Here is a 12,354-nt window from a genome sequence, read left to right on the forward strand (position 1 = left end):
CTTTTAAGTAATCTGAAGTGTAGTATTGTGGATTTTTTCCGTTTGTGGTCTTGTGTTTAAGTCTATATAAAGAATAAATATTTTTATAAAACCTGTGTTGTGTCCATCTGTAGTGTTTTCACTGTATTACTGTGTATATTCACAAATGCTTAACACACTGCCTCTGAGATACACCTGTCTGCTCGTGCCAAGCTACCAAGGGGGTGAGCAGGGGTTATTAAGGAGTGTAATCCCCTTATCCTGACTTAGAAGTAAGGGTCCCTATTTGGACAAAGGTGATAACCATTGCCAACTAGAGACTCCCAGATGTAACAAGGACCTTTTGAGCACTAATATCACTGGCCACATACGTTCACCTAGTACCCCTTGTTGTTCTGAGCCTGACAGCTGCCCTTAAAGAATTTGCAGTACAGAACAGGGTTAATGCGTCTGTGGACAATTTTAAAAATAACAGTGCCACCCTTGCATGTTCAAATCTGGCATTCTTTAAAATAGTTTTAGAAACTCCTGCGTTGTGAATAAAAAGGACATAATAAAACAAAGTGAAGGGTATCCTGGTGAGACCAATGGTCGCAGCCACACGGACCCTTCAACTCTATAGACGAGGTATAACCTGCCAGGTCAGCTAATAAATGGTGCAAAAGATTAAGCCTAAATTACGTCATTATGAATCTGTCGTGGGTATTATGAAAATAAGATAAATAAGGCTCAATACCCACGCATGGTTTGGTCAGAAGATATTCCCTCACTGTCGGCTTAATCAGCTCCTTATCTTCCCTAAGTGTTATGGCATGCTTGAGAAACCGGTCCTTAACCAGGGCCTTTTCCTGCATAGATATTTTTGTGGAATTATTTAAAAAAATCTGCGCATCCTATACCTTCTAGAGTCTCCTTCACATACTTGAGCCATGGAATATTCAACTCTCGGTCGTGGGCGAAGCAGTCTGCTATGATTGGCCTGCTAAATGTGGCCTCCGTATTTGCCCAGATTTTGACCCAGCAGACTAGGGGTTTGACTTCCAGCCTGTCCCTGATGTAACTAACACCAAGTTCTTCATGGATAATGTGGAAGGTGTACTCTGAGGCACTTTGAGTAAGCGTGGAATATACTTGCTTTCCTCTATTTGTAGATGTAGCGCATCAATAAATCCCCATACCTCGCTTCCATAGAGTACTTTGGCACAGCATATAGAACTGTTTAATCTCAAAATTTGCTCCGGTGACCAACGGCCTAACCTTCGTGCAAAATTCATTAAAGACCCAGAGCAAAAAGCTAACATACGGCATTTTCCTCTAAAAGATCTTTAAAATCTAAACGTCCATCAAATAAAATCCCCAGGTACAAAAAAGAATGCACCTTTTCCAAGCCAATCATGTAATCATACTTTTTGCTTGTTTTTTTGCCAACTTCCATGATGAACAACTTGAATAGATTGGGGGATGAGTCTAAGTTCTCCATGAAAGAGACAACGCTGTCTATCAGACACTGAAGCCCTTTGGATATGCGGGCAAGGAGAACCGCGTCATCCGCATAAAGCAGGACAGGAATCCCTCTTAAGCCAATTCTCGGTGTGTCAACCTTTGAAGTGCAAAGTGCCTGATCTAAACTATTTATGTACTAGGTGAATAAAAAAGGGGCAGAATACAACCCTGTCTGACCCCGCTTAAGCATGGGAGAGGGTCGGTGGTACTTCCCTCCTGGTTGTATCTAACTGTAGCGGGAGTGTTTTGACGCAAAACTTTTAAGATGTTAAAAAGACCAGGGTCCACCCCAAGGCCACCCATGATTTCCCATAATTTCCTGCGATTAACTCGGTCAAAAGCCGCTGTCAAATCCATGAATGCCAGATACACGGTTTCTTGGCTAGCAATAGTGTACTTGGCTACCAATAAATATAAGTTAAAGCATTGATCGGTGGTTGACTTTCTTGGCCTAAAAGCATATTGGGTGTCAGTTATGATGTGCTGGTCCTCAGCCCAGTCCATTAGTCAGCTGAGGATAACCCGTCCTAAAACTTTTGCTGACACATCAATTAAGAAAATGGGACCGTAACAAAGTGGACTATCTTGTTGCCTTTTTTTAAAATGGGTACAATCGTGGCTGTGGACCAGAATGGCGGCATGCCTGTGTCTACTGCTGTGTTAATAACTCTGGTCAAGATTGGTGCCCAAAGATCTACTTTGCTCAAAAAAAGATCAGGTGGGATCCCGTCAGGAGCTGGAGCCTTGTTTCGGGACAAGCCTTCAATCCCTGCCTTGATCTCGCCCAGAGAGAAAATTGTCAGGCTACTGATCTGCTCTCCCCCATCATCCTCCAACTAGGCCTCAGCCAGGCAGTGGTTATAGAGCCCATAAAAATGCTCATGCCATGACTCCGGCAGGATGTTATTGGCCACCCTGGGTTTATTTGCCTCTTGGAAGCAAGGATTGTTTATGACTTTCGAAAAGGCATTTGTATCCTTTAGCTCTATTGCTTCCCTTAGGTCCTCCCAAGCCTGATTTTGCAGTTTGGATTTATGGGCTTTTACTGCCAATTTGTAATTTATCCTACACAGAGTCACCCTGCTCTTGTCTCTTGGGGAGGATTTTAGAGCAACTTTCAGCTCTCTCAGGGCACGGGAGCACTGTTCGTCAAACCAATTTGGGTCATTCGATCTAGCTTTATGTGTTGTGGTCCTAAGCAGACCGTCAATTAATTGGGCAACACCCTCGAATGCCCTAACTAGTTCAACCCCCTCCATGTTTGGGTCTAGACAGTCCGCAATGAGCTGTTCACCATCTTTCACTAAAGCTCTATAAAAAGCTTCGCCATTACCCTGCGACCATCTCAACCTCTTGCCTTGATCTGTGGCACATGTCACCCCCCCCCCCACTCTGGGTGGGTACTTGCAGAGATTTAGCTCCACGAGAGACATGACTAGGGGATTGTGGTCACTGAAGATACCCAAACATATTTTTTAAGTGTTTTAGAGACAAATATAAAATCAATAAAGGAGACACTTCCTCTGCCTTTGAATGTGGGTGTACCCTTTTATCCTTCCCAACTTCAGCCAGATCCATGGTGTGAGTATGGGCATGTGTATTTAGTAACTTGGATAGCACCCTTCCCTTCTTTGTGTGTTCCTTGTGCGGGTCCTCTTCCAGAGTGCATGGTGACCAGTCCCCCCCATTAACTGTCAAATTTGGACCCAAATGGCAGTTAAAATCATCAGTTAGAACCAAGTCAGGCATCAACGCCCCTTGCTCCTGTATGTGAGCGAGCCTACTCTCCAACTCATGCACTCTTGCAGTACTCTGGCCCGGTGAGATCGCATTATAAAAATTAATAAAAATTAACATGTGGGCCTTGTTATAAAAACCTAAGTCCCAACATGAAGTCTGAGTTCCAACCTAAATCAGACCACCTGCCCTGTAGGCTGAGATCAACATATATTATCAGTCCTCCCCTAGCTCTCCCTGATGCTGCCTTACACACTGGTACAAAATAGGTTTTATAACCCTCAAGGTGGAAGGTGCTGCTATCTACTTCCCATGTTTCCTGTAAACAGATGACTTGGAATTTCCTAATATAAACTAGCCAGTCAACATTTTTAAATTTAGCAGATAAACCTGCTATGCTCCAGGAAACTATTTTAAAGTCTCTCTGGGTAAGTCTGTCTAGACTGTCAGATGGAGAATAGGATTGAAATCCATGAGGTTCCATGTTTGGGTAATTGTGCTCTTGCGTGCAGTGTGCCAAATGCTTTAAGGGGGTGGGATTTACATCTTCCTCATTTGAGCTTGCAATGACTGTTCCTCCCAAGTCTATATCAGTAACATTGTTCACATGTCCATAAACACCCTTAGTTATCCCCGACAGGCCCAGTCAGTCAATGTCATTTAGATCTTGTGCATTATTGATGGGGGTATACCGGTTGTGTACTGGTACTGTGGGGCCATCCCCATAGGTTCCCACCACATGCCCCCTGTGATCGTCACAGTAGTTTGGGTTCATTATGTGTCTGTAAAAGAAACCTAAAGGGAGCATTTTAATGCTAGATCCGCCCTCCTCATGATAAAGCCCCTTGCTCTGCCTGAGCAGGTTGTGTACAAGCTCGGGGTACCTTAGGTTTACAATCATGCAGTCCCCTGGGAAAACCTTCCTGGAATTGCCAATCCAGGACACCCTTCTGGCCATTAAAATGTGCCTGTGATTGGTGATGTTAAATCCTACGTTCCTACTCATCCAGTGCACTGCCTTATTATTCAGCAGTAAGGGGGATTCTTCTTCATTGCTTGTACAGGCCGGGACACCTGACAGGACCACTGTGTATGGACATGATGCAGGTGGTATATCTAAAAACGGCAGATCTGGGGTGCCCCCAACGCTCAGAACTGACATCTCCCCAGAGTTTTGGTTTATGGAGGCTCTACCGCCTTCGTGAGTGGGGGCTGAATGTTGGACTGTGATGATACCTTTGAGCCCTGCCCTCTAGTACCTATGACCCCTGGGTATGATATTTGTACTATTTAGATTTCCTTCCAGGGGACCTGGGGTTGGCATTCTACTCGTCCCATCTTGTGTACCCGAGGGCTGTTCATTAACATTATTCCCCCCCCTTTTCCTACGACTGATAAATTGGGACCCTCCTGTGCCCTGGAACGACTAGATACAAGCCCATTGAGCTCAATAACTGGTATACTATTCTGTGTCAAAAGCAGCGACAATTTTTCTTCTATAGACCTGACTTTGGCTAGTAAGGGCCCCAAAAGAGAAGTTAGCATCATTTCCATTTTTTCCAAAGCTCAGTGTCCACTCCCTGCCCCACATTTTCATTGTCACCGTTTTGGGTCATTTGATTGCCTACAGTGCCTGCCGTGTCAAGGGGCCAAATTACTTTGGGAGCTGGTCTGGGCTTTTGTTTCTGTTTTTGTTTAGAATTAGAAGACCCACCACCCCTGGCTCGCTTTGCTAGGGCTGGGTCGCTATCTGGAGACTTTGTGGAGCTCTTAAGTTTGGAGGCCCTTTTTGAGCGAGTGATAACCTCCCCAGTAGAACTTAAGGTAATTCCATTACTTACGGTCGGTGTAATCAGTGCAATTGCTCCAGCCCCCTGCCCTGACAGTAATCCAGAGTAAGAGCCCCCTACAGTATCCCTTGCAATGTTCTCTACGAGGCCACTATCAACATCTGCGTCTCTGTAGGTTCTTGCAACAGTGGCGATGACAGGGGAGATAACACGGTAGCGGAACACTAGAAGTAGCTCCTTCTGCGTTAATACTACCTCCCGACATAGCTAAATACGAAAGAGCCCCATCATCGGGGGATTTAATCATAGCGAAACCGCCCATAGACAAAAGTTTTTGAGCCACAATAGAGTCCAGGGACAGTCTCTTCTCCGTGAGCTGGATTTGGTGAACCAGTAGTGACTCCACTCTGATTAGAAAGGCATCTAGAGTCCCCGTGACCCCACCATCCACCAAATAGCCTGTTGCCTTGCACTTACTCATTCTGCAAGCAGGATGCGCTTTAACACAGGCTACAGAAAACAGCACCTTTTATGTCCTTATGTGGCCACCTGGGATCCGCTCTGCAAACAAAGAGTTTTTCCTAATACCTGGATGTCAGGGGGGTGGCCCAGTCCTGCCTCGTCCTGTCGCGGATGGGTGCAGACGGGCCTGCCCTTGGCCCGGGCTTGGCCCGGGTACACCCGCACGTCCCACGCTGCGGGAGCCCTGGTCCCATTTTGAAGCGACTCCTGGCGCCTCAAATGCGGTGCGCGGCATGCGCGCCGCGAGGAATGACAGGGGATGTAGTCCCCAGCAGCAGCGATGGTCCGGTGAAGGTGCGGCCTGGCAGCGGTCTGGCAGGGGTCTCCAAAGCCCCCAACAGCAACAGGTAGGGCTTTCACTGGAAAGATTACAGGCTCCTGCGCTGAGGGAGCCCTGGCCCCTTTTTGAAGCGCCTCCTGGCGCCTCAAGCGCGGTGGGCGGCATGCGCACCACGAGGAATGACGGGGGATGTAGTCCCCAGCAGCAGCGATGGTCTGGTGAAGGTGCGGCCTGGCAGCTGTCTCCAAAGCCCCCAACAGCAACAGGTAGAGGTTTCATGGCAAACATTACAGGCTCCTACAATATCTATATTATGGTTTCCATTAGGGACGTGAGTTGATGAAAATATACATGATTCCACAAAGTTTCCTGCACTGGAGTAGGGTATGAAAACAGAGGACCCAAATTCAATCTTCCCTGAATGGGATATCACTCTAGTAAAAATGCTTGATAAGCACGTTTCTCATACATACATTTTTGACCTCGCTGGCTATTGATCATCCTTCATTCCACAAATGCACCATTCATCCATCACTTGCTCTATCCATCTAGCCATCCATCCATTCATATTCAGCAGTCCACATGCCCATTATCTATCTATCTGTCTATCTATCTATCTATCTGTCTCTCTATCTATCTATCTATCTATCTATCTATCTATCTATCTATCTATCTATCTATCTATCTATCTATCTATCTATCTATCTATCTATCTATCTATCTATCTATCTATCTATCTATCTATCTATCTATCTATCTATCTATCTATCTATCTATCTATCTCTCTGTCTGTCTGTCTGTCTGTCTTTCTATCTATCTATCTATCTATCTATCTATCTATCTATCTATCTATCTATCTATCTATCTATCTATCTATCTATCTATCTATCTATCTATCTATCTATCTATATATCTATCTATCTATCTATCTATCTATCTATCTATCTATCTATCTATCTATCCTCACCATTCTTTCCAGCTTGTGATTTAACTACTACTGAATTAGCATGTCTTCTGTCCAGGTACTAATCGGCACAGGTACAGATCTATCAATATGTCAAACAGCTTTCAATCACCTATGCACACATTTTATCACAAGAACAGAGGCACCTTGTAAGAAATTGGGTTATTAGTTTAGAAGGGTGGAAGACCCACTTAAATATTAACCACCATCTTTGTCTGGGTGAACCACAAAAAGTCACTAAATTAACCTGTGCATAACCCTCTGTTAGCTTGGCACCAAGTAGTCAGTCTTAACTTAGATGAAATCTGCAAAGTATTTATGCAACACTCAAACAGTAATAAAGTGAAAACACAACACAAGAAAAACCCCAAAGCAATTTAGGAAAACAGAGTACATTTTAATAAATAAAATTACACAAAAACAATACAAATCCAATCAGTAAAATGGTATATGAGTGTTTAAAAGTTTTGGTAACAATAGTGTAGTGATGAGCTCCGTAGCCAGGATGTAGATGTAAGTAGATTTATGGAGTTCAGTTATAAGTAGTTGATTTGTATAGATACAGCCCCACCGGGAACAGTCTGCCTGCTGCTCAGCCCATACTCCAACTGACATGCTCAAGCATCCAGGCACCCAAACATTCCATTCAAGACTCTCACACCAACATTCCATGCATCACATTCACACTGGCTGAGCAGCTAGGGAGAAAGTAAAGAGATAAATACAATGCAGGTTACAGCATACCTTCTCTTCTTCTACAAAATAAAAATGGAAACCACAAAGAAGAAAAAGATTCAAACAAGGAGAACCCCAAGAAATAGAAAAAGAAAAATTGGAGAAAGCATGAAGAAAGTGAACACAAACGCGAAGGGATCATACCAAATATACCAAGAAAAATCAAGTGTGAGCAAGGAATAAAATACACTGGAGATATGCAAGAGTAAGTACAAGAGACAATGAAATGAAAGGTTAAGACCGAAGTACAAGAGAAATGGGAAGAAAGTTCAGCGAAAATATACAAGAGATGTACAATAAGTACATGCAAGAAAAATAAATCATGTAGAGGAGATGCAAAGATAAATGTACATTAAATATATATTACCCACCCATCATCCTCCTATAATCTTTTTTAAGAAACATTAGAAATGGGTGACGGACACCCAAACTGACTTTCCCCAAAATATAGGTGAATAAATGGACTAGAACAACATAGAACATCTACACCCAACATCAACCATAGAAAATAGTAATGGGAAGAAAGAAAATAATGTTGAATGCTAACCATTCAGCCAAACAGGCCTATAGGCAGACAACTGAGAGTTTGGCAGGTTAATGTGCTCAAACAAACATACACATGGGACTCGTAACCACCAGAACCCTCAATTTAAGGTTTTTAGCATGAACAGAACAGCAGAACACAGGATGTCATCAGTGATGACATTTGAGATGTCATCATTGATGTCATCAATGATGTCACCTACCATGTCATGAGTGATGTACTATGTGACGTCATCAGTAGTGCATCGCCGGGGCGCTAGTTATAGTTATCTCTACTAACTATAACAGCCGAATTTCTCTGGTTTTGTGTGAGTGAAATGTCCAACTAACTATAACGTCCCTGAAACCTGTGGTTTTTTCAGTGAATGTCTAAGGTTTTTTAAATGCTCATTTCTAACTATAACAACCCTAAAACCTATGTTTTTTTCAGTGAATTTCTAAGGTTTTTTAAATGCTAATTTCTAACTATAACGTCCCTGAAACCTATGTTTTTTTCAGTGAATTTCTAAGGTTTTTTAAATGCTAATTTCTAACTATAATGACCCTAAAACCTATGTTTTTTTAGTGAATATATATATATATATATGGCACTTCCGCTGCACTTATCTATGAAAAGAAAATAAAGAGACACTGCATACGCTACCTGAGGCTGTTGTCCGTTTTTTTCTCCGTGAGGGTGCTGCAGTCCGCAGTATCCTTTGGAGCGGTTGTTCATATATATATATATATATATATATATTCAGTAGTTCACATGTGACACAGCACGTAATTACATTTAAAAATGGTTGAAAAACGTTATTGATTTTGTCAGTGAGCAAGCCTGCAGGGCAGGCGAAACGCGTCCGACAGTCGACAAATAAATCAATAATTGATCACAAACAGGAATACAAACAAATAATCTAGACTGCTGTACATGCAGAAGTTCTTTTCATAGACTTTCTGGGTTAGTGCCGAGCAGCCAATCAATGCTTTGATTGTCTATAGGGCTCGTGGGAGTTGTAGTTTTCTTACACATTGTCTCAACTCCTACCCCATACTTTTCTTATTTATCGAATGTAATGCTCCCCACCACACTGTGAGGGTCTGGAATAAAGACATCTACGTCTTTACTGTCAAGGGATTTTCAGGATCTTTACTGAGGGTTATTAGGTTCTTACTCCTGACAGCGTTCAATCTCTTAAGCTTGGGTGTATTAGAATATCCCTTTCCCAAGGATTGCTTAAAGGGTCCAGTATTTGTAGGATATCTTGCATGAAAAGAACGTATGAGATGTGGTGCATGAATGCCGTGGCAGGTTCCCACAAATTTGCTTCAGACCGATAACCTTTCCATGCAACAAGATACCACAACTTTGACCCCCCTTTTCTGGAATCCAATATTTTACTGAGCTCTTATTCAAGGTCATTGTCAACCCACATAGGGCAGGTGTCTTTTTAACCTTTGTACGGGAAAGTTTTAGTAATGAAATATGAAAGACTGGATGTATTTTGAGTGACTTAGGTAATGCTAACTGGAAAGCTTCAGGACTTATACATTTTGTGATCTTGTATCCTCCAATAAACTGAGGATTGAAAATACTATAACTCTGAAAATGAAGATTGCCTGTGGACAACCATACCGCATCACCTTTGTGATTTATTGGCCCTACTCTTTGATGTTTGTCTGCTGTTTTCTTATAATGTAGCTTGTCTTGTAGGTTCACTTGAGTTTGTTTCAATGTCTGCTGTATATGTGTTACTCTTTTATGAGCATCGGGTAGATTAGCGGTATCTGAAGGATGTACCAAATCTATGAAATGTGGATGGAACCCAGATATGCTGTAAAACTGAGTGGTTTGCATTGAACTGTGTTTTTCACTGTTGTATGCTATTTAGTAACTCATAGCAAATCCACCCATGAGTCATTGTTTTCTTCGACATAACAATATAAGTACTGTTTCAAGATTTGATTCAATCTTTCTGTCTGGCCATCAGTCTGAGGGTGAAAATGTGTAGACTTGGTAGATGTCATGTCTAAGATTGTGCTTCAGACCTTCCAAAACTATGCTGTGCTGTGGGTTCCCTTATCAGACACAATGATCTTGTGCAGACCATGAAGATAAATAATATGAGATAACAATAAGTGAGCAAGTTGACCTGATGATAGTACTGGGCACAAGCAATGAAATGTAGCATTTTCGTAAGGCCATTGTTAGATTTGGGGGTCTCTAGTTGGCACAGGTAGGTACTTGTGACAAATAGGGAGTCTTGCCTCTAGTCAGGGTAAGGGGGTACACTCCTAAAATAACCCCTGCTCACCCCCTTGGTAGCTTGGCACGAGTAGACAGGCTTCTCTCAGAGGCAGTGTGTAAAGCATTTGTGAACACATACAGTAATCATGTGACAACATTACAGATTGACACCACACAGGTTGTATATCAAAAATAAGTATCCTTTATATAGACTTATCACAAGACCACAAACAACAAAAATCCACAATACCATACTTAAAATGGTAGCTTTAGCTTAGTTCTGTTTAGTTCTTAAAATGCGACACTTTGAGTCAATGTACCTTAAGATGCGACACACAGGGCAACGAAAGTGTTACAACGATAGAAATGCGGCAAAGATCCTTTGCAAAGAATTAAAGATGGTGCTTTCCCCTTGATGCGACACGCTTCCCGGTGAGGCGGCGGCATCTGCGGCGACGTTGGTCCTCTCCCTCGGCGATGCGAGATGCTTGACACAATGCGAGCCGAGACAGGCTCTGCGACACTCTTCCTAGTGATGCGACGGCGTCTGCTGCAACGTTGATCTTCTTCTCTGGTGATGAACCGCGACAGGTCCTGTGACACGGTTCTCGGAGATGTGTGGCATCTGCAGCGATGTCAATCCTCTCCTCCGGCGATGCGAGTCGCTTCGTGTGGTAAAGCAGCAGCGGCAGTTCTGCAACACGCTTCTTGATCTTGAGTCACACTTCCAGCTCCTTGCGACATGCATGTCCCCAAAAAGTCCAACACAACTTCAGGCACTTCAGGAGAACACTTGAGGAGCTTGTGGGTGAAGTATGTTGTTCCTGAGACTTCAGCAGGAGGCAAGTTCTATTCCAAGCCCTTGGAGATCCTTACACAAGTTGATGAAAGTACACACAAAGTTCCTCTCTCCTTTATTTGGCAGTCAGGCAATGTGAGAAAGTGGCTCTAAATATACTGGACAATAATGCAGTACAGTGTGTATAGAGTCCACAAACCCCAAAGGTATAACAGAGGTTAAAGTCATGACTGACTCTCAAAAGTGGAAGCTTGGTCGAGCAGTAAGGCAGTACCAGAGGGCAGTGCAAAGCATTTGTTGTACACACTCAGTCAGCAAAGGATTTCACACACTCAAAGACTGAACTCCAGGCCAATGGTTTTTATATCCAAAGATATAATTACACTCATGTAATTACTTTGCAAGGGAGCAATAAAGTTTGTGAACACAATAGGTACAGGAGTTGCTGAAGGCACCTCAAGTCTAGACACATTTTAGCATTGAGCTCAATGGCTTGTTACCATAAAAGTACTGTTGATTACAGTACAGATTAATTTAGTAGTTCCAGGACTAGATCCTAGATTCAGTCCTGGGGTCTAAGCTGGAACCAGATTAGCAAACACGTTTCAGTTACTGTAGTGAATTTTCATGAATATAAAGCTGTTTTAGAAGTTCACACTTAGATACTTTTCAAGGGAAATCTGGCAATGTTATTCAACGGGAGAAAATTCAGGTTGCAGGTAAAGTACGATTGCATTACTTTTGTAATCCAGTACTGGGCTTCTAGGGCCAGCACTGGGGTCTGAACTTAAAACAGGTAGGTAACTGCGTTTCAGTATTTCGTATGATTTTTAAAGAATATTTCAAGTTTTCAAAAGTAGACAGAAGAAATTTCATAGAAAAGCAGACAATGGGTTCCTATGGAGAAAATACAGATTACTAGTAAACCCGGTAAGGATTACTTTTGCGGCTCAGTTCTGGGCTACAAGGTACAGTACTGGCTTCTTCCCTGCTCACAGGTGAGTACTTCGGAATTCGGCTGATTTTATATGAATATTTGCAGTTCTCAAAACTTCACACTTAGAAAATTTTCGAGTCAAAATGGGTCAATGTTATCCAAAGGCAGGTAAGTGAATTACCGGATTCCAGGTGAGTACTTGGCTGGTGAAGTTAAGGTTCCGGGCATAGACTCAGGGGTCCCCCAGGGTCAGGTTAGTACAGTTGGTTCATCCCCAGCAGCGCAGGGCCGGCCGGGTGCAGAGGTAGGTAGGCCCAATGATATCCAATAAGGGA

Source organism: Lissotriton helveticus, chromosome 5_1 (genome assembly GCF_964261635.1).
Source record: "Lissotriton helveticus chromosome 5_1, aLisHel1.1, whole genome shotgun sequence".
Classification (NCBI taxonomy): Eukaryota; Metazoa; Chordata; class Amphibia; order Caudata; family Salamandridae; genus Lissotriton; species Lissotriton helveticus.